This window comes from Podarcis cretensis (genome assembly GCF_951804945.1).
Source record: "Podarcis cretensis genome assembly, chromosome: 14".
Classification (NCBI taxonomy): domain Eukaryota; kingdom Metazoa; phylum Chordata; class Lepidosauria; order Squamata; family Lacertidae; genus Podarcis; species Podarcis cretensis.
In genome coordinates, this window is record NC_137183.1 from 28965331 (window position 1) to 28988757 (window position 23427).

The 23427-nt window shown below is 46.3% G+C and overlaps 1 long non-coding RNA gene across 1 annotated transcript; it reads right to left on the reverse strand.

Moving 5' to 3' along the window:
* Positions 1–2016: 2016 nt before the first annotated feature.
* Positions 2017–11711, reverse strand: LOC307202806. The gene is made up of 2 exons (XR_013833014.1): positions 11427–11711; positions 2017–2263 (listed from the first exon to the last, which is right to left on the reverse strand). It is a non-coding gene; the product is annotated as an uncharacterized lncRNA (long non-coding RNA).
* Between the last annotated feature and the right edge of the window lie 11716 nt (positions 11712–23427).

Genomic DNA, 23427 nt, shown 5'->3' on the forward strand with positions numbered 1-23427 from the left:
TAAACATTGATTCATACACAACAGGGTTTTTTAAAGAAAACTTTTTGCAATCCTAGCCCCCACAAAAGCACCAAATGTCTATTTAATTACATGTAACTTTTAAGCACCGGGACGCAGGTGGCGCTGTGGGTTAAAGCCTCAGCGCCTAGGGCTTGCCGATCGAAAGGTCGGCGGTTCGAATCCCTGCGGCGGGGTGCGCTCCCGCTGCTCGGTCCCAGCACCTGCCAACCTAGCAGTTCGAAAGCACCTCCGGGTGCAAGTAGATAAATAGGGACCGCTTACCAGCGGGAAGGTAAACGGCGTTTCCGTGTGCGGCTCTGGCTTGCCAGAGCAGCGATGTCACGCTGGCCACGTGACCCGGAAGTGTCTCCGGACAGCGCTGGCCCCTGGCCTCTTAAGTGAGATGGGCGCACAACCCCAGAGTCTGTCAAGACTGGCCCGTACGGGCAGGGGTACCTTTACCTTTACCTTTACCTTTAACTTTTAAGCAGTGCTTTTTTTCTTTAAAAAAATGTTTAGGGGTACTCTCATTTTGACTCAAGAAAATCACCATTTTATAGTTCAAATCAGGGGAAATAAATACAGTAAATGGACAAAAGTACAAAGATTCACAAAATGTTTAGGGGTATGCATCCCCCCAGAAAAAGCACTGCTTTTAAGTCATTTCAGTTTTTAAACATAAGTGTCATTCCACATTTTGCCCTGTGTTCTCAGAGGCCTATAACCGTAGTCTTACCATGTTCTGTCAATGTTGCATATGCCATGAAACTATGCCAGTAGCAGTGGTTTTCTTGCCTGTTCAACTCTCTTGGACAAGGGCTGTCAGTTTGTCCCTTCAGTCCCAGAGTTGTGAGATCCAGTTCCCAAATAGGTCTGCATTTAGGGTCTTCCAATACTTTGCAGTAGTAAGCCACGCACAAGAAGAAGAGTTTGGATTTGATATCCCGCCTTTCATTCCCTTTAAGGAGTCTCAAAGTGGCTACCATTCTCCTTTCCCTTCCTCCCCTACAACAAACACTCTGTGAGGTGAGTGGGGCTGAGAGACTTCAAAGAAGTGTGACTAGCCGAAGGTCACCCAGCAGCTGCATGTGGAGGAGCGGAGACACGAACCCGGTTCCCCAGATTACGAGTCTACCGCTCTTAACCACTACACCACACTGGCAGCAGTTATCAAGTAAGTAATGAGATCCTTGTGTGGCAAAGTTAGCAATTACAAAAACAACAACAGCCATTCTCCTGAATTTTCATCAGCACTTTAGTACAAATTTCTTCGATCTCCACATTTTTGTATGCAATCTTGTACATCCCAGTGTGTGCATTTCTGTACAATTTACTTGTCTGGAAAACTGCATTGCAAAATTCTGAGAAGAGCAATTCTCAAAGACCGGCTGTGTTTGGAGTCTTATATTGTTATGGAAAGTGCAAACTGGATAGGTTTGTCTTTCAATTCAACCTGAATCAAATCGCACCCCTATCGCTAGTTGTGCTTGCAAGACGTTGTTTGTATTTAATCCCAGAAACAGGAGGAAAAACTTCAGTGGTGCTTATGGGGCAGGGGGAGGGGAGTCCACCCCATGACAGCTCGGCTCTTGCCCAGGACTGCTCAGGCCACAATAAATGAGATAATCTTTAAGTTACCCCACTGAATTCTTTCTCTCTCTCTCTCTCTCTCTCTCTCTCTCTCTCTCTCTCTCTCTCTCTGTGTGTGTGTGTGTGTGTGTGTGTGTTTTGTAGATGTGCTAATCCAATCGTCTCCTCTATCCTCTCTCTTTTCCCTTTGATTTGAGCATAGCCTCTTGGGAGATACAGACTCATCACAAATGGCTTCTTGGGGACAGGAGCAAATGAAATGTAACAAATCTCCATTTGCAATTTTTGGAGCATGTGGTCAGAATGCAGAGCAGAGGAACCAGCGCCGCCAATTGCTTCTCTTAATGTGTTCCGGAACAACCTCAAGCGTCATCACAAAACTCGCTTTTCTTTCTCTCCGGCTGAGATGAAGAAATGAGAGAAGAGAGCAGGAAAACATCTCATTTATTTTTGTGTGTAAAAAAGCAGGGGGAGACATTATTTGTTTTTGCATTGCTCCTTCACACCTGATATTCTTCTCCCTCTGCCTGCAAGATCTTTGGCCCAAATGCATTTTGCTGTGTTAGGCTGCAAGCAAAGAGCCAATAAGAAGCTTCAGCAGTGCTGCTGCTTATGCCTGCACCTTGCATCCCAGCAACTTCATGCTTTTGAAACAGGTCTAAATATTCCAAATCTGGAATAGAGAAGAGAAAACCTTACATGATTAAATGTGCTTTGAATATCTGCAGTGATTTTTAATCCTTATTTCAGGCCTTGGCCCAAATGCCTTTACTGCCCCACCCAGTTTAAGCCCTGGCACAGTGCACCCCTAGACTAACCAAGTCTGGACACTTTTAGACAATCTGTCTCTTGAACATTCCTCCTGGTGTGTTTGCACAAAAACTGTGGAACCATATCTCTACTCTGAGAGATGACTCAACATGAGACTCTTAATCTCAAAGTTGTGGGTTCGGGCTCCACGTTAGGCAAAAGATTCCTGTGTTGCAGAAGATTGGACTATATGATCCTGGGGGTCCCTTCCAATTCTAAAGTTTGATGATTCTATGAATATATGAACTAAAAGCAGAGACATCACCTTGCCAACAAAGGTCCGTATAGTAAAAGCTATGGTTGTCCCAGTAGTGATGTATGGAAGTGAGAGCTGGACCATAAAGAAGGCTGATTGCCAAAGAACTGATGCTTTTGAATTATGGTGCTGGAGGAGACTCTTGAGAGTCCCATGGACTGCAAGAAGATCAAACCTATCCATTCTGAAGGAAATCAGCCTTGAGTGCTCACTGGAAGGACAGATTGTGAAGCTGAGGCTCCAATACTTTGGCCACCTGATGAGAAGAGAAGACTCCCTGGAAAAGACCCTGATGTTGGGAAAGATTGAGGGCACAAGGAGAAGGGGACGACAGAGGACGAGATGGTTGGACAGTGTTCTCGAAGCTACCAGCATGAGTTTGACCAAACTGCGGAGGCAGTGGAAGACAGGAGTGCCTGGCGTGCTCTGGTCCATGGGGTCACGAAGAGTTGGACATGACTAGACGACTAAACAACAACAACCTGGACTCCACAATCATCATCTGAGGCCCTCATTCATGTGCCTCCTCTGCCAAGGTTCCAGACAGCTGCAACATGAGAACAGGCCTTTTCTGCAATGGCTCCCCGCTTGTGGAATGCTCTCCTCAGGGAGGCCGCCTGGCACCTTCGCTCCATATCTTTAGGCAGCAGGAAAAAACATCCATTTCCTCCCTGGCGTTTGGCTAACTAAAAATTCAATGGCTTTTAAAATTGTGGGGCAGAGGGAATTGTTTATGTTTGTTACTGTGTTATGCATTTTTGTGTTTTTATATTGTAAACTGCGCTGTGATCCTCAGGTAAAGGGCAGTATAGAATTGAATGAATAAATGAATGAATAATAATACTTGTTGTATCCACCTGAACCAATGGAGTCAAATCACGAGGAAGGAGATACCGACTATACATCAGGAACAACTTTCTGAGGGTAAGAGCTGTCCAGCAGTGGAACAGACCACCTCAGAAGGTGATGGGCTCTCCTTCATTTGAGGTTTTTCAACAGAGGTTGCATGGCCATCTGTCAGGGATTCATGAGCTGTGATTCTTGCATTGCAGGGAGTTGGACTAGATGACCCTTGGGGTCCATTCCAACTCTACCATTCTATGATTCTATTGCCTATTCATTTTGAGTGGCTAGCATGATGCCGCTATTATCCCACATTTATCCCAGTGCATCTCCCCATCACTTTTCTCACCCCCATAATTCTGTGGTGGTTGTTTTCTTTTTAACTGGTTTGCTATTCAAGAGCACTAAGCCCACTCTAATTGTACCACCTGAATTTGCCAGCCTGCAGCCTGAAAAAAGGCCTTGCCCAGCCGCACATCAGAGGTGCCATATCTTCCACCCTTTGTGGCCTCTTGGTGCATCTCAGAGCCACACCAGCCATCTCCGCTGCATTGCGCTGTTATTTTCCCATAAACTGAAGCTGTAAAGGCCCTGACATATATCAGCGTGGCAGCCACAGGCCGGCCTGCTAATGCACCAGCCTAATGAATATGAATGGCATCTTCGTAAATGTAGCGTTGTGTCATTAAATTCTTTCACACCTCAGCAACCCTGGAAAGGTTACTTGGAATTAAATGTAAATTACATATTTACTGGAATGAAACAGATCGGCATGTCATTCCTTTGAAAAACATCATCTAATTTAATAACGGCACAAACTTGCCTCACAATAAGCTGGGTCCCTTCCTCCCACCATATCTCTTTTGGTGCTGAGGTCTTTCAGTTGAAGGCTATCACTGTCTCCATCAGCTGCCAGCCAGCTGCCTTTTTTGCTCATTGTGAATCTGTTCTGTTTTTTCCTGCTGGAGCACAAAGGGAGAAATGAACACGCCCAGAATTCTGCCCATGCCCTTCTCTGAAGTTAGATGTGTGCAGAGGAGGAGGAGGATCAAGAGTCTGAAAACCAAGCCTTATGAGGAACAGTTGAGGGGACTGGTTAGGTTTCACATGGAAAAGAGAAGACTGAGAATCACAGCTAAAATCCTGTCAGATGGTCACCCAACCTCTGTTTAAAAGCCCCCAATGAAGGAGACCCCATCACCTTCTGAAGGAGTACCTTCCACCATCAAACAGCTCTTACCATCAGAAAGTTCTTCCTAATTGTCAAGGCTCTGCCAAGGCTTCGGGAAAACCGTTCCTCCCCCGGTTGCAGCAAGAGCATAGAAAACAAGGAGAGTCCCTTTTTAATTAGCTTTTATTCAGTCCTAATAGCGAGAGACAAAAGAACGCAACAAGCCTTAACATGGCGTTGCTCCAAACTGGGCTCCTCCTCCCACATTCCTAACAACAGCAGCCCCCCTTATGGGGGCTGCTTGTAGCCAAAAGTTTCTGATTACACCCTTAATGAATGCTGAGTTCTTGGAGAAGGGGGATCAGAAATACTCTCCAGTGACAATGTGTCAGCTGGCTGTCCTGTCGCAATCCCCTCCCCTTTCTTCTAACACATCCCAACTCCTTTGTTTGTCTGTCTCTGCGCTGTGACCTTCCTCAGACTCTCCAAAGCCTTGCTGTAAATCAAGGCTGTGTCCCTCTTCTCCTGTAGCATCAGGAGAAGGGGAGGGGGTGATCCCCACTAGTCCTCCTCCTCCATCTCATCCTCTTGAGTCCGTCAGAAAGTTCTTCCTAATGTTGAGTTAGAATTTCCTTGCCATTTGAATTCATCCGCTGCTGCTCTGGAGCAGCAGAAAACAAGCTTGCTCCATCTTCCATGTATTTGAAGATGGCTATCATGTCGCTTCTCAGTCTTCTCTTCTCCAGGCGAAACACAACTCCAGACCCTTTAACATCTTGGTTGTCCTCCTCTGCACACTTTCCAGCTTGTCATTATGCTTCTTAAACTGTAGTGCCCAGGACGGGGACATAGGACTCCAGGTGGGGTCTGACCAAGGCAGACTAGAGTGGTACTATGTCTTTCCTTGATCAGGACGCTATATTACTGTTGTTACGGCAAAATTAGCTTCTTTTTGCTGGTGGATCATCCTGTTGACTCATATTAAGCTTGTGGTCTACAAAGACCCCATCAATGATTTCTAAAGCAGGTTAGACCACTTTAAACAAAGAGTCACCTTTCACTGAAGTCAGTTCTTCAGCTCCCCTCTAAGTCTCAGTCTGGAGATGGGTGGTGCTGAAACAACATTTAAATCCTGCTCCAGCCTAAGCCATACAGGGAGCTGTCCAGGGTGCTGCTGAAGTCTTGCTCCATCTCACCTAGCTTCCCAGCAGGTATGATGAACTGCAAGGGTTCAAGACAGGTAGCAGCTTCCAGGTCAGATGATGGACTGACTGTCAAGTGATGCTTGATTTGAGTGCCACAAAGCTATTTATTTTTTACTATTATTTATTAAATTTGTATACTGCCCTTCATCTGAAGAGCTCAGGGTGGTTCACAACATAAAAATACAAGATAAAAACACAAAATACGTTAAAAAACAAAAGCCACAACCCAATACTACCCCCATATGCTGCCATATAAGAAAGGATCTGAGTGGTTTATGGTTTTTTTAAAAAATGCAAATAATTATGACACACATGGAATTTGAACAAAACAAAACCAGCAACAGCATCCAGGGTCCTTTATATTCCATGAAGACGCCCTCTAGCCCTGGACAAGTGGCTCCCTCTGAACCTCAGCTGCAAAACAGGTATTCCAGTGGCCCACCTACCAGGCTGGCATATGAGCAAACCACCCCCAAGAATTGCAAAGAGCTTTGCTGATTAAAATTAGGAATAGTGGCATCCACAGTCAGCGAGCTGGTATCTGGACAGATGTGGTCCTCGTAGTAGTCAACTATCCACATTGCAAGTGGGCTTGTGGTGGCTGCTCCACAAATCTCTCTGGGATCTGTCAGTGTCCATTTCCCCTACAAAATTTCCTGTAAAGAGGGAATTGTTCCATTGGTTGAGGGAACCAGGGCCTTGTTGATGGCATTGTTTGTTCTTACAAAAAGAGCAAGGCCAGACGGGCTTTATCTATGCCATCCCAGGGGCCTCCTCAGCTCCTAAAGACTGAAATTATGTCTCTCTACAGCAGGATATTGCTGCTTGCTTATGTATGACTCTGCATTTCGTGAATATTTCTTCTGGTTGGGGAGCCTAATGATATTTCTCCAATATAGTTCTCGTCTCTTCAAGTGAGGCAAGAAGAAAAAGAGGGCAGAATGGAAAGGATAGACTTTAAGCGCTTTCCCTAGAGATTCGGATGTTCGGAACACTTTGGCCACAGAAGGGAAAGACGATAGGATAGTTGCACGCACATGAGGGGGCAGGGTTCATAATTGTGTATAATGTAGTAACAGTAGTAATAATCATAACACAACTTGGAATCAGTTTACGTGCAAAATCGCCTTACTTCACATATGCCTGTTTGACTGAAACTGTGGTCCCAGTTTCAGGGGCCACATAATACCTGTTCCACATTTGTAAGAAATTGATATTTTAGTATGGCAGCACCTACACTCTGGAACTCCCTGCCGATGGACATCCAAGAAGGCCCCTTCACCATAGTCTTTTTGGTGCCTGCTAAAAACATTTCTGCTTAAACAAGCCTACCCAGACATGTAGAATGCTACTTTCATCTGTGTTTAACTTACTGCTGATTTTATCCTTTTCCAATCTTTTTACAGAGTTGTTTTTCCCATTTCCCCTGATAGTTATATTGCTTTATCATCTTTGTAAACCGGGCTGAGGTCTTCTTACAATCAAGCAGTGTACAAATAGTATGAAATAAATAAATTTATATCAGGCACACTAGGTAAAACTAGAAAATATTACAGCATCAATAAAACAGAGGATGCATTTAAATGTACAGCAGAGAAGGCACACAAGTTCTTGTATAAGTAAAGGGCTATAATCAAGCAGTGGGATAAACTTGTTCCTACAAGTAGCCCTACATCTGGGGAGGCGTCAGAGGGAGGCCACTTCAACCCATCACTTCTCATCAGGGTGACCCTGGCCTGGCTTGGAGTATATATAATTCAACAGCCATTTCAAAAGGCCCTCTGAGCTCTTGTTCACCTACTCCCTCACTCTGCCAACAAGTCTAAGGATCCTGGCATGCTACCCAGCCCATTTCTCCAGCCTCTCTGCCCACATGATCAGCACACCTGGGCACCAAACGCTCATCAAAGCCAGGCCAGATTAAGTTTGCAGACATTCACGGTCTCTTTTCCCCAGCTGGTTCTCCTCCAGGTGAGTCATCAGAGCGATCTGATGATGAAAGGCAGCCAGGAGCGGCTGGTCCCACCACGAGGCTTGCCTCCTGGCCCAATCAATCCTGGCAATCAAACAGAGGCCAAGCTGTGATTCAGGGCTCAATCTGCCAGCTCTCATGCTCAGCTACAAGGCAATGCTGCGCCTGCACGTAATGAGCCACTTAGGTGTACCTTAGATGCTTACACCTGCAAATGATAAAGGCATCGATGTGCATCAATGGCTGTTAATCCCACTTCCTACAGCAGAGACAGCATATGAGCCAACCTCTCTCCCCACAGTGTTGTATCAGATGTTCTATGTTGGTGGGCCATGAATCTGAGTCCAGTTTTCTAGGCCCAGAATCTTAAAGTGCTTCATGTATCCTGGCAGAACTTACGGTCATCCTAGGGGCTTCTGTGGCAAGGTCAAGGAACCTATGACTCTCCAGAAATTGCTGGACTCAAACTCATAAAATCTTAGAACTGCGGATTTGAAAGGGACTCCAAGGGTCATCTAGTCCAACCCCCTCCTATGCAGGAATCTTTCACTCCAAGTGAGGCTCAAACCCATGACCCTGAGATTAAGAGTCTCATGCTCTACCAACTGAGCTATTGTTTGGTAAATTATAACATGGTTTCCTTACAGAGCTCTTCAAAGTTCAGATCCATGTGTTTTTCCACACAGCAATCAGAAAAAGGTGTGCAGGCAGTAACTATTGGTATGGGGGGTTGCTATTTTCAGACTCCATTCTTGTCTGAAACAAAAGAGGCTGGTTAAAGCCATGCGGCTAAGCAGAAGCAACCAGCTCAGACCTCCTCACACAATGAATTCACATGTTGACTGAGTATAACAAAAGGCTTGGTTGCCCATTCCTCCCAAGATGAGGTGCAGCGATATAGGTTAAGCCTGGCAGGACAACTTACTCTATGGCATTAACCCCTTCATGCATTCATTAGACTCAAGTGGGTCTGGTTACCCTACACTAGCTTGTCAAAATCCTTCTTAAACTGTGGTGCCCAGAACTGAACACAGGACTCCGGGTAGGATCTTACTCCCATCCTCCTCCTTGACCGCATTGGCCACTGGGAGTTTGAGTCCAGCACTTCCTGGAGAACACTAAGCTCCCCTGCCCTAGGAAATGTTTCCAGTCTGTTACCAAGCACACTGTTTATTGCACCAAGAAGCCAGTGGGAGTATCAAGCATTTTCTACTTAGACTTGACATTTGTTTCCTCTGTCTTTCAAACACAAGCTTTGGCTTCAGCAGAAGATGATGGTTTACATTTTAAGCACCCTGTAAGTGCTGCAGGGTGTCTGTTGTCAGGACAGAGCCTGGAATCTGTTTGCAGCCAACCTCTCCCTCTAATTCCTTAAGAGGTGACTTCTTATGCAACCAGACATGTCCTTTCGAAACCTCTTCTGTGTGCTCCGTGACATATCACGGAAGTGGCTGCATATCACAGAAGCAAATATGTTATCATTATTTCAATCAATGATATCATTATTATGGTGCAATTATTATTATCTCCATTATCTGTGGTTTCTTCCCATGGGGGGAGGTGGAAGGGAAATCTAGCAGCGTGCTGTCATGCACAGGATAAACAGAGACACTCAAAGCCAAGACTAATGGGAGAGAAGGTCAGGTCACCCTGTCCATTCTATGTCTCTTGGTAAACATTAACCAGAACCAGCAAACGGGTGGAGGTTTTTTTCATTCAGTGGGGAACGCCAAGTAGTTTTAGCAGGACACAAGGAACGCTAGTCTTAAGAAGCATCGACTTGGGGTGCAATTCTTCACTAGGGCAAAGATAAACCTTTCAAGCCATCTCCTGACAGTGATTTACTTGGAACTTTGTGTTTTTCCGGAACTGTGGAGGCAGAGGACAGCCACTGAGGCTAGTAGCCATTGATAGCTCTCTCCTCCAGAAATACGTCCAATGCTCTTCAAAACCTACGACGATAGGTTCAAGCAGTTCTCCAGCAGCAGAGCCCAACAGGAGGAGCAAGAAAGCTACGGAGCTCAGGTCTTGCTCGTGGGTGATCACTGTGAGAACAGGATGTCCTCTTTGGCCTAATCCAGCAGGCTCCTCTTATGTAACCCAGGTCCATGACTTCCAATGAGTCTACTCTGAGTACAGGCGACTCCCCACTTACGTGGGGTTTACGTTCCTGGCCCCCCACTCGCATAAGTGAAATATGCATAAGTGGGGAGCCTGCTGTGGTAAATACATCTCCCCACTCAACAGCTGTCAGGTGGGGTGGCGCAGCAGCAGTGAGAGCTCCTGCACGGCATTTTGGAACCCTTGGAGTCTCTTTTCTGGACTCTGGGCTCTGGGAAGGATCTCCTCGTGAGCCATGAGGACTTCCCAGCTCTCTCCTGCGATTTCAGGTTGGTGTCGAATTATTTAATTATTCCCAGCGCCACGCATATATGCGCTTACGTGAGAGTCAATCCTGCGCAAGGGGAGGAGGGGGCGCCCCTGTTTCTTACTTGGATGCCACCCTATGGCTCTGTCCCCAAACACCAAGCAATCAGAGGCAGTACACAGCTGCCTTTGCAAATCATTTGCCCATGGATGTGTCGGTTCCCTGTGCAAAACCATGTTTCGTTCACCCAGAGGGAACTAGTGTGAGTGGCTGGATCCGAGGACAGAAAACCCAGTGGGGGGGGGGGAGTGCCTTGCTCAAACATGGGTTTGAGATGCCTCTTATTTAGGTCACAACTGTCCGCTAGACAACAGTCTCGGTTTGGAGGGCTGATAAATCGGGTTTATTAGGGATTAAGGGAAGGCATGCTGGATTTGAGCTGGTGAGTCGAGGGAGAGAGAGTTTCTCCCCATTTTGGACATCTGCAGGGTTCTACATAACCAGCTTTTTCATTTTATTTCTTTAAAGAGGAATCTGACGCGATCAAGCTTAAGAAGGTGAATTAATGTAGTGGGGCTTTGTACTCCAATCCAGCAATGAAAATCCTTTCTAAAAGTCTAATTTCCTTCGTTGTTATTCATGATTACAAAATAATAAGATTGCTGGAGAGAGGGAGAAAAATCCAATAGAGTAGATGTCAATATTGGGCAGGCGGCTCAGCAGGAAATTTAATTGCAAACTGCACGCCAGTTAAATAGTCTCCGCACTCATCTTGGCTTTTCTTAAATTTTAATTAGGATAAAATTTACTAATCTTTTCGGCATACAAAGGGAAGTTTGCCAAGAGAAGCCCACAATTGATCTGAGAGAGATTGCTTTCCTCCAAGAGCCTTTTGCCCTGACGACAAAATGCTGCACAAAAAAGACCAAGCCGGCCCGTACCTGCCCCCCCCCCCGCAGCCATCTTTGGCTCGTCTCCCACTCTCTCGCCACTCCCACCCCTCTTGGCACATGTGAAGTCCAGATGTTTTTTGTTGCAGAGCAAATTGACATGTTAAAATTACATTGTGCAAAGGAGCAAGGGCAAGCCTCAGCAAACAAGCCAGAACGCGTCCCTGGGTTTTTATGGGTCACCCTAACATTTATGGAATTTAACAAATTTGCACCACACAGCAAAAGTCAGGGTGAATTCCAAGGGGAGGCATGACTGACCGAATCGGTCCCCCGAGGTCCAACACCACCTACATGGGCTGAGCAGGAGGACGGGCCTTGTCATGTTCCAACTTGTGTCCAGAATACAGAAAAGGGACAGGCATCTGTTTCCCAGGAGTGACTGGGGATCCCTCACCAGGAAAAACAAAGACACCATACCCTCCAAAATTCTGCCGATTAAAATCAGGGTGTGCATCATTTGGTACTGCGCTTCCACGTGAGCCAGGTGGGGCTTCTCCACCCCAGCTCCCTGTCTCCGTTACCAGCAGCAGCGCCCTCAGAACATGCTCTTCTTGTGCTTTAGAAAAACATTATGGTTTGTGCAATGGATGGATTTAGTTCACGTACACACACACACCCCGCCCACTCCATTCCCAGTCCCCAGCTAATTGGTGACCTCTGTCTTCCACCAATGAGCAAAGATCCCAATTAGTGCCATGGTTTTTGAGGTGTGGACACCTGTCTGCAAGGAAGTGGGCTGAGACTAATTTGGCTATGCAAATAGTATTCCACACAGTCCCAGAGGGGGTCTCTGCTCGAGATGTAAATAGGAGGCGAGGTTCGTTGCTGCCGATATAATTATTTTCTAGCTGATTTGAGCAGCTGAATAAATTTAGCATTACCATAAAAAATGAACCACTATTTTAAAATTGGATGGCTGCTCATAAAGTAGATACCAGGGGTGAAGGAAACGTGGCGTAATTAAGGACTTGCAGATGGAAGGGCTGGAGTTGAAGTGCTAGACAGGATCTGCAAAGGAACAACAGGGCCAGAGGGGGGGGATAGGATCTGGCCAAACTGGGCTCCCTCTTCTGACATGGACTGGTTGGATACAGAGGGATAAAGGGAGGCACCAGCCGGGGAACCCCCAAGAGAGCCCAGGGAGTGGGACAACTATCAGTGGTCAGAGGGAGAAGATTGGGGGAAAGGGGATGTGGAAGCTGAAGAGGTAACAGGGTTTAGTGAGCAGGGAGATTCTGTGGCAGAGAGCAGTCCAGAATCAGATGCAGAAGCTGAGGCTGGAGAGGAGAGGGTCCATCAGGCTGTGATGAAGCAGGCTGCTGGAGAAGCCAGGGGGTCTCCCCCTCCTGCTGTGACCAGCTCCCTTCCTGCCTAGTCTCCCAGGACCAGGAGAGGTATGAAGTGGGAGGAACAAAGGCAACCCCTTCACCTAGATGGGTGCCAGGTAGGAGAACAATAGCCAGTGGGTGTGGGTGTGAACTGAACTGAAAGCAGGCTGGAGGCTGGAGACACAGAGAGCTGCTTGCTTTGTGCTGTATCCAAAGCCGTGACTAATGGAGAAGAAAGATCTGTTGCGTTGTTAATGCTGTGAGCCCCTCCATCTTATGCTCAGGTTGTATGTCTGGGCAAATAAAGTCATATATCCTAAAGGCACCACAGTTTCCACTCACCTTCATTCCAAGGAAACAAAACATGGGTAAGGACCTAGAACCTCTCACCGCTCAGAGATTGGGGTAGCATGTAACAATATAATGTTTCGGAACAATTGAAAAGGAAATATTTTATCTGATTGTATCAAGCTGTAATAAAGGAGGAAAGAGAAGGGATGCAGTCCCCTCACTCACACCATCGCTGCTGAGAAGTCAGGCTTCTCCTTCCATCAACTACCACCTCTCAGCTGTCATTCAAGTAGACTGCAGCAGAAGAAGGAAAAGGGGAGACGCAGAACCACTCCATCCATACTGTGGGGAGACCAGCTGCTCTTGGTGCCTTCTCTGCTTTTTCACCTCTGCTGGTCAAGAGAAGAACTGTTAATTTAGAACTCATAGCTGAGTTTGCTGCTTTCCTCCTCCCTCCCCAAAACGTTTTCCTTTTATGCTGTGTCTTTTTTAATACTGCAAGTCTGAGCTCTACAGTTGTCTTTCTTTAGCGATCTGTAAGCATCTTTGGCTGAAGGATGGGATGAATTTTTAAAGAATAAAATAGAATGGAGATTATCCACTATCTTGAGTGCACAGAAATGGGGTAGCTTATAGTTCCTTCAACTGGTCTGTGAGTGATTCGAGACGGCGTGTTGGGAAGGCCCCTGGCAGGCATTCCCTGCTTGTGTAAAGATGATTTGTGGGTTCAAGTGGACAACATGGCTTGGTTTTCACATTCTTCCTCTACCGCATTCCTGGGTACATGATCAGCCTCATTCTGGCAACTAGAACCCTCCAGCGGGAATCTCCCATTGACTTTGCCACGGCTGATGGAGGCAATGTCACCTTCTGGTTGTGGCGATGCTCATCTCCAAAGCAGGATCATTATTCACTCTGAAAGGCAGGGGAGCTTTCAGAATGTACAAGCCCTGAAGTAACACTGATCAGATCTCACAGACTTCGGATTCTATTTGTTAACAACCATTTTAAGCAGAAATAACTGGCTGGCAGCAGGAAAGGGCAATCCTTTGTTATATAGGGAGGTTCTGCTGCCAGGCTCCATGGGGCCTCTTAAAATCATAGAATTGTAGGGTTGAAAGGGGACCCCAATGGTTATCTAGTCCAACCCCTTGCAATGCACGAATCTTAACGGAAGAATCCTTTACAGGTGCTCATCTGACCTCTGCTCAAAGACCTCCAATGTGAGAGCCAGTGTGGTGTAGTGGTTAAGAGCGGTGGACTCGTAATCTGGTGAACTGGGTTCGCTTCCCCGCTCCTCCACATGCAGCTGCTGGGTTGAAGTCTCTCAGCCCCACTTACCTCACAGAGTGTTTGTTGTGGGGGAGGAAGGGAAAGGAGATTGTTAGCTGCTTTAAGACTACATAGGGTAGTGATAAAGCGGGATATCAAATCCAAACTCCTCCTCCTCCTCCAATGAAGGAGAGTGCACCAACTTCTGAAGTTGTCCGGTCCACTGTCGAACAGCTCAGAAAGTTCTTCCTAATGTTTAGTCAGAATCTCCTTTCTTGTAATCTGAATCCATTGATTTGCCCCCCCCCCCCCCCCGAGCAGCAGAAAACAATCTTGCTCCATCTTCCGATATCTGAAGGTGGCTTCTATGTCACCTCTCAGTCTTTCTTCCAGGCTACGTAGCCACTTTTCACCTGTGCTTTCTCCTGGTGCTAAGAGGATCAACACCCTCACTTTGGGGAAAGGGCTGCCATGGGACAGAAGCTTTGTGCATCAAAGCAAGCCTTGATCCCAACCACCACCATCCTACTAGCCCAGACTTACCCAACCTATGGTCCTCCGGATGTTGTTGGACTCCAACTCCCATCAGCCCCACAATCGGAGATCAAGGGAGTTGTAGTCCGGAGGGCAACAGACTGGGGAAGGCCAACGGTTCTCCTAATGCCCCTACACAGGTTCCCTCCATCTACTGCATATTGACCGTGGTCATGTGACGCTCTCCAGGTTCCTGCTTGAAACTGCACTGGGACTGGGGAGGTTAATTTGCTAGGTCAGGAGCTGTTCTCATGAGAACATAAGAAGAGCCTGTTGGATCAGCCAATGGCCCATCTAGCTCAGCATCCTGTTCTCTCAGTGGCTGACCAGATGCCCCAATGGGAAACGCATGAGCAGGATTTGAGCACAAGAGCAGTACCCTTCTCTCCTCTGGTTTCCAGCAGCTGGGATTCTGAAACACTGCTGCCTCCAGCTGTGGAAGCAGAACATAGTCATCATGGCTAGTGGCCATCAATAGCCCTCTCCTCCATAAATTTGTCCATCCATCTAGGTTAGTGGCCATCACTGCTTCCTGTGGCAGTGAGTTCCATGGTTTAACTATGCACAGCACGAAGAAGTACTCCAAATGTTGGAGACCACAACTCCCATCAGCCCCTAACCAGCAGGGATGATGGGAGTTGTAGTCCAGCAATATCTGGAGGGCATCCCCTTGACTACCCTGTGGCCAGACAGAGTAGCATTTCTGTCTCTTTTTAAACTTTGCATTCATAAAATAAGAATTTTAAAACAGGCTGACAGAGGGCAGAGAGATTAAGGGAACACAAGCCTGAAACATATGCAGTTCATCATCTATAGGAATACTGCAGCTGAGTCACAATTATTCTTGTTTGTCATCCAGTAATCATTTAATTAAATTCATTCTAACACCTCCTTCCTTATCTGATTTTGGACCATTCTCTCCTTCCAACAACATACACATTTTATACCAACATTCTTTTTTTAAAAAAATAATTTTTATTAACCAGCCAATCAAATCAAATCAAATCACATCACATCACATAAATTCCGAATTACAAAGCCGAATTTTAAATTTTGTTGAGGGGACCCATATTTCAAGATCTGAAGGGGGATTCTGATCATCTTCTTGCTACTGTGTTAATGTCCAAATCAGTCCAAACAAAGTTCATAATTCTATCCAGTCTTATCTTGCTGTTTCCACATCACCTCTTGTTCATATATTTTCTCTTTTTTCTTTATGATCTCTTCTGATAGTCTCCTTAAGCCGATAAACACCAATAATAATCCTGCGTGAATTTTTCCGTTCTTCCAGTCCTCGAATCGAGATGGATTCCATATATCATCGCCTTCATAGATAACAGCGCTCTTTCCATCATTACTTACAGAACTGTCGTTCTTAACTCCCACTGAGGAGTTTCACCCACAATATAAAAACAGATCTATTTCTCTATTTCTCCTCCCAGACTTAAGTCCTCCGACGGAACCTCCCAATATGGCGACGGCACTTTTAACTGCATCATTCCAAAGCCCTTATACATTCCACGCTCTTCTCAAAACATGCTTTGGTTTGATAGTTTATCTCCACACAGCCTTAAATCCACAGCTTAAGTCCTTAAAACGACATTTCTGACTTGTGGGGGGGGGGTTTCTTGTTTAATCACATATAAGAAAGAAAGTAAGGTTTTTCCCCCCCTCCCCCATCAGTCCCTTTGCCATACTGAGTCTTTGCGTATCTTCTCGTGATTTATACTTGCTCCTTCGACTCTTCTTGTTTTATCAGAGATCTCTTCTGTTAGCAGTCTTTACTCCCCCTTCTTCCTTGAAATATGTGCATTCGCTTCATCCAAATTGTTTCTTTTGAAGTTCTTGCAGCTAGTGGCGCGGATCAGAGATGGCGTCCAGGAGCGCCGAAATCCCACAGGAGGGCATTGTGCCTAGTGCCCCCATCCCCACAAATTTGGGGGTGGTATAGGGCACAGCAGGCAAGGGCAGTCCTACCCCACAATCCTGGGGGGGGGGTAGGGAGGCTATTTACTCCCATCACAGCCTCCAAATTACCTTGTGTGGGTCGGAGAGATGTTATTGTCAGCCATCTTCTGATGCGCCCCCTAGTGGCCCCCCCCATATACCAACATTCTAACATCTTTTTTGTTGTTGTTGTTAATCCCCCTTCTTGCCATAGAAAAACTTACCTGCTGAAATTCCTTCCCAGATGCTTCCAGTCACCTAGAAATGGGGGGTTGTTGGTGTCCTCCAGTTCTTAGCCACTGAAACAAATAATGCAATGAACGCATTTCGTTCTTTCATTTATTAATCACTTACTACATTGATATCCCACCTTTCCTTCAAGGAGCTCAAGGCAACCCATGTGATTAAACTGTGGAACTCACTTCTACAGCGATGGTCACCACCTTGGAGGGCTTTAAAAGAGGATTAGGCAAAGTCACAGAGGAAAAGGCTATTGATGGCTACCAGCCATATTAGAGGCTCGGCTCCGCCTCCACTGTCAGAGGCAGTAAATGTTTGTGGGTACCAGTTGCTGGAAACAACAGGAAGGGAAAGGGCTCTTGCGCTCAAATCCTGCTTGCTGGTTTCCCACAGGCATCTGGTTGGCCACTGTGAGAGCAGGATGCTGGACTAGATGGGCCATTGGCCTGATCCAGCAGGCTCTCCTTATGTTCTTATATGGTTCCTTCTCAATACCCACCCCCATTTTACTTACCATTTTATTAAACTTATTTGGTCGTACCTTCCCAAGCCCCACCAATAATAACTCAGTACCATTGTGTTGCAGCTGATGTCACAAGGTTCCATTTATTAAATTAAATATCTATTAATCCAGAACTTCTTTATTTCCTTACACTCAAACATGTCTAAATTCTTGCCCATATTACCAACGACGTGCATTGGATTATTTATACATCTTTTGCAACTCATATGGTGTGTCATACCATAAATACAAGACCTTATTAAACTTTCTTTTGCAGCCACATCAGCCAAGTAATTAAGGCCAACTTGACGTAATCAGAGATAATAAACCTAAAACATTTTCCCATCTATTTTTAACCCCGCTCTTGACATCGTGTAATTCTGATAATTGCCACCTAATACTTCCTTGATAGTAAGCCCTTTTGCAATCTGTGATCAATCAGTATAGTTTCAAATCTTACGAGAGGTCTGGGTGGATATCATTTTCCTTGACAAAGTGCTAAGGCAATTTCTACTTTGCGTAAATTCAAGCGGAGGAACCTGAATCCCTTGTCGAACCAATTCTATATATGGCATCGTTAGTTAAGGACAGCACCTTACCTGATGGCACCAACCTGGAGAGACACAAAAATAAAACTGAGAACTCCTATATGCTAGGGGTAGCCAACAATTCTCAACCCTGTCCTTTGTCTGGGGCTGATGGGAGTTGCAGTCAAAAATATCTCAGGGGTATCAGGTTGGGGAGGTCTGGTCTAAATGATCTAAATAATAATGATAATAATAAACCATTTAACTCATAAGAGCATAAGAACCTTCTAGATCAGGAAAATGACCCATCTATTCTGGCATCCCATCTCACAGCAGCCAACCAAATACCTCTTACAGGAAACTCACAAGCAGGATTCAAGCACAAGAGCCCTCTCCCTTCTTGTGGTTTCCAGCAGCTGGTATTGAGAAGCATTGCTGTTTCCAGCTATGAAGGCAGAGCACAGCCATCGTGACCAGGAGCCATTGATGGCCCTGTCCCTGAAGTGGTCTAATCCTCTTTTAAAGCCAGCCAAGTTGCAGGCCACCATTTCCTCCTGTGGGAGAGAGTTCCATAGTTTAACTACGCACTGCACGAAGAAGTCATTTCTCTTATCTGTGTGGAATCTTCCAACATTCAGCTTCCTTGGATGTCCACGAGTTCTAGTTTTATGAGAGAGGGAGAAATGCTTTTCCAGATCTGCTTTCTCCATGCCAGGTATCACTATATAAACTTCCAGCACGTTGCCTCTCATTTTGCCTTTTTCCAAACTAAAAAGTCCCAAATGCTGCAACCTTTCTTCATACGGGAGTCGCCCCATCCCCTTGATCATTTTGGTCGGCCCTTTCCAAACATTTTCCAACTCTACAACATCCTTTTCCAACTCTACAATGTTTCTGAGATCAATTCAAAGTGTTGGTGCTGAACTTTAAAGCCCTAAACTGCCTTGGCTCGGTATACCTGAAGGAGCATCTCCACCCCCATCATTCTGCCCGGACACAGAGGTCCAGCACTGAGGGCCTTCTGGCAGTTCCCTCACTGTGAGAAACCAAGTTACAGGGAACCAGGCAGAGGGCCTTCTCGGTAGTGGCATCCGCCCTGTGGAACGCCCTCCCGTCAGATGTCAAGGAAACAAACAACTAGCTGACTTTTAGAAGACATTCAAGGGCAGCCCTGTTTAGGGAAGTTTTTCATGTTTGATGTTTTATCACTTTTTTATTGTTATTATTAATATTCTGCTGGGAGCCGCCCAGAGTGGTTGGGGAAACCCAGCCAGATGGGCGGGGTATAAATTATTATTATTATCATCATCATCCTTTTTGAGGTAAGGTAACCAGAAGTGCACACAACACTGTGGTACCTTGGGTTAAGAACTTAATTCATTCTGGAGGTCCATTCTTAACCTGAAACTGTTCTTAACCTGAGGTACCACTGTAGCTAATGGGGCCTCCCGCTGCTGCCACACCACTGCCACACGATTTCTGTTCTCATCCTGAAGCAAACTTCTTAACCCGAGGTACTATTTCTGGGCTAGCGGAGTCTGTAACCTGAAGCGTCTGTAACCTGAAGCGTCTGTAACCCAAGGTATCACTGCATTCCAAAAGTGGTCTCACCATAGATTTGTCCATCAGCATTAGGATCCTGGCAGTTTTATTTTCAATGCCTTCCTACTGATGGCCTGTTCCTGCCTGCCAGTCATCGACCGACTTTACCCTAAAGCCACACATCAGGTGGCAGCTTAAGATTTGCTCTACACGCCTGCACTCAACCAGCCCCTTCTAAAAATTTCCCCTCTTTAAAGCAATGACGACGCATCGATGCTGAAGTCTAACTGCAGACTATTTCCTTCAATTGATTTGTATCGTTGCATCCTATTCCTCAAAGGTTTGTCAACATTAATTTTCATGCGCCTAACACTTTGCAAACACCGGCCAACTTTTTAAAATTAATGAGTTCTGATGGAGATTGAACGCCTCCCCTTTCTCCGTTGCAGCAGGGAGCCAGGACTGCCAGGATAATAATAATAAAAATGCTATCAGCATAACATTTGTGAAAGCAGAGTTATTAACACACACAAAAAAACCACAAACCACAAAAAAGAGCCTTCGCTGGCAGCAAGACTGATTCTCGAATGCCTGATTATTCTTAATATCTAAGGAGAGGTGTTCTTGTTCCTTAGGACAAGCCACATTTCCCATAATAACGCCGAATTCTTTGAACTTGAGTCAGAGATTTCTTTGGTTGACCTGAACTTTTTGGAACCAGATCAGCCACAGCGACTCAGGCATTCCTAATAAATTCCAGCCTGTGGAATTTGTTTTCCAAAGGCCGCAGTCTCCGAACGGACCCCCTTCTTCTCGACTTGCACTCAACGTGTTGGCCAGCGATAAAGCGAGGAGGGGCACTCTGAGGGCCTGAACGGGTGCCAAAGCCTGACTCCTGAGGGCTCAGGCACAAAGAAGGAGGTAGTCGTTGATGGCCTGTTTATAAGACCCCCTCTGGAAAGCATTTGGTTTCAGATGGGCTGCATTATAGTGCAATTGTAGGTTAAGTAACTCCCTGGCGAGGGGCCTGATGTGGAAAAACACACTGCGACAATCAGATAATGCCGGGATTAAGCGAGGCAAGAGCAACAGCTACCGAAAGAGGAAATCTGAGCAAGTGGTGGGAGGGCTGACTGGCCAATGTGGCCTCATCCCAACTGCCTTGTCTAGGCAAGAAGTCTGGAAGGGCAAAGGGCAAGAGGCAGAGAAGGAGCTAGCTTGCCAATGTGGACGTCTCAAGGCCAGGGGAGGGGGCCATCCCCCACAAAGGCCCATCTTCTGACTCCCAAAGCAGACAGCTCACAAGCAGTCCATGAATAATGAAGGCCAGACGCCATGGCTCCTAGCAAACCCTCAGTACTGAAAGACACACTGTTCCAGAACATGCAGGGTCCATTGCCCTCATTTTGGTCAAATCCCTTTTAAAAAGTCATCTAAGATTTGTAGTTGTCACCATCACCTCTAGTGGAGAATGGCCTAGATCATCCATCATGTACATACGCCTTGAGTCCTAAAACTGGGGTGCGTGTCTTCCAGGCTGCGCTCCGGTGTGAGTCTTGTGACCCACACAAGATCATGGAGCCCAAAGGACACACTTTCTTCAGAGGAGGAGCACTCTTTTCCAGGCAAGATCACAGCACCCAAAATGGCCGCCATTTTTACTCACAAGAGAAAACAGGATGTCCCATTTTTCACAGGACACTTGTGGGGTATCGGCAGGTGCTGGATTCTAAGAATATGAGAAGAGTCTGCTGAATCAGGCCAAAGCAACTTGCTCTCACAGTGGTCCACCAGGATTTGATACATGAGGATTTTATATGTTCTGTCTCCATGGTTAGATGCAGTAATGTTTCTGAATGCCAGTTGCTGGAAGTCCAGGAGGGAGGGAAGAGGGCTCTTGTGCTGGGATCCTGCTTACGGGTTTCTCACAAGAAGCATCTATCTGGCTGGCCACTAAGGGAACAGGACGCTGGACTAGATGGGCCCCTTTTGGTCTGTTCCAGCAGGACTCTTGTGACGTTCTTACATTATTTGGTGGAAGACCTTCCAGGTCAGAGGCATGTTCTTTGAACTGAGGTTTTGGTTTTCAAATAGACCCCAAGGAGCCCTAAAAGGCCAGTTATCAATACTCTGGATATGTAAGGAAAGACTTCATAGAATCATAGAACCTCCAAATTGGAAGGGACCCTAAGGGACATCTAGTTGAGCCCTCTGCAGCACAAGAATTGCAGTTATTATCAGGCTTTGTGGCTGATTTTCAAGATATTGGAGGCAGAACCTTTGCAGCCATAAAAAGAAACAGAATGGAAAGGCCTGTGCAGATGGCAAGCCCCAGCGCCTTCAGCTCCCATCTATATTTGGAATAAACAAAGAAGTTTGCAGCAGCAGTAGCAGCAGCGTCCTTAAGTACTGCTAGTTCTTGGTGATATAATTCACTTTAATCTTTTAAGCATTTGACAGTATTTGCTTGAAAGAAGGAGCAACAAGTACATAACTATTGCACTAATTAAGCTGCCAAAACAGAATCCTGCCGCACGGAGCACCTTTGGAAGAGGGAGCCCTCGATTCATTAGCATCTGCTGTAAGCTTATTAATCACCTAACAGGCAATTAGCAAGCTGTTACTGTTTGAGACTGGTATGTAAATAAATTCTTGGGTTAATTTCTTCCTCTGATAATAAAGAAAACATTATGAAAATTAGCTAAGCGACAATGTAAATGATCTTGACTGTTAATTATATGATGCTGTTACATGTGCGGCAGGCCACGCACAAGGTAGGCGACGGATCCCTCTATCAGCACACCGGTTCGAACATGAAATTGTTGACACAGATAGCAGGCGCCTTTGCTCCCCGGCGCATGACAGGTATTTCCTTTCACCCAATCTGTTTGTTTGGGGTTATCTCATCCCATGTTTTTTTCCGAGCTTAAGTTCACCCCACTTCTACGCCAGTTTGCAAACATTTCTAAAGTCCATATGAAAATCTTCACACAATAATTTTGCCTGCATTTCCCATAATACACACCTTTTTGCAAGCTGTTCCCACTAATATAACACATTGTTGTATTTCAACTGCTCCTAGCCATGATACCTGGGTACTGCCTTCGCTGATGGGCAGGGCTGTCTTAAGCATATGCGGCGCCGGGGTGCAAAAATCTGCCTGGCACCCCCCCCCCCAGGTTGCCCAGTCCCAGGCGTGCAGGAGGGTGGTGCCAGCTGGCTGCCTCAGTGTCTTGCTGGCTCGGTCGCCCCCGAACTCGTGGCACAGAGCTGCCCACAGCAGAAGAGCCCACCACGGTGCTCTGACCAACGGGCAGGCTCTTCCCCAGACTCAACTCTTGGGCCCCGGACTCTCAGCCTGGTGCCCTTGAGAACCCGATGCCCGGGTGCCCCGCACCCCTAGTGCCTATGGGTAAGACGGCCCTGCTGATGTGAGGCAGTAGATTTCTGAATGCCCGTTGCTCAGAATCTAAAGTGGGGAGGGTGGTGCTGTTGAACTCAGATCCTGCTTGGACCCTTCTCACTGTTGGGAAACTGTGTACGTGCAGCTACCCACACAGAGTCAATTAAGGTTTGGCAGACAACCAGAAGGCAATCTGAAGGAGTAAGTCTGCCTGGTAATAACAGAGGCATGGAGACCGCTCCCTGATTGGTCAAGCTCTTTCAAGGGAGTGATAATTAGTGGCCTACTAACTGGAATGTGTTAGTTCAGTGTTCAGTATTCAGAGGTTCAGAGTTCTGTGTGTCAGTGTAGGAGTTGTGAGTCGTGTCAGAGAGAGCTAGCAAAAGATCCGTGTTCTGTTCCTGTAAATAGTCCACTGTATATAATAAACACCTAACTACAAGTTCCTGGTTCCTGCTTCGTCTATCCTGTCTGCAGCCAAGTCGCCAATTGCTTCCGTGGATTCTGCTTGTACTCTGCTAGGTCTGACTAAGGTCCTGCAACTAGTCGGAATGTTGTGAAACACCAAATAGGTTTTGCCAATACTCACTGTGAGAACAGGATGCTGACTGAGATAGGCCATTGGCCTGATGCTGCAGTTTATAGAAAAGGCGAGTAAGGACTCAGATACATT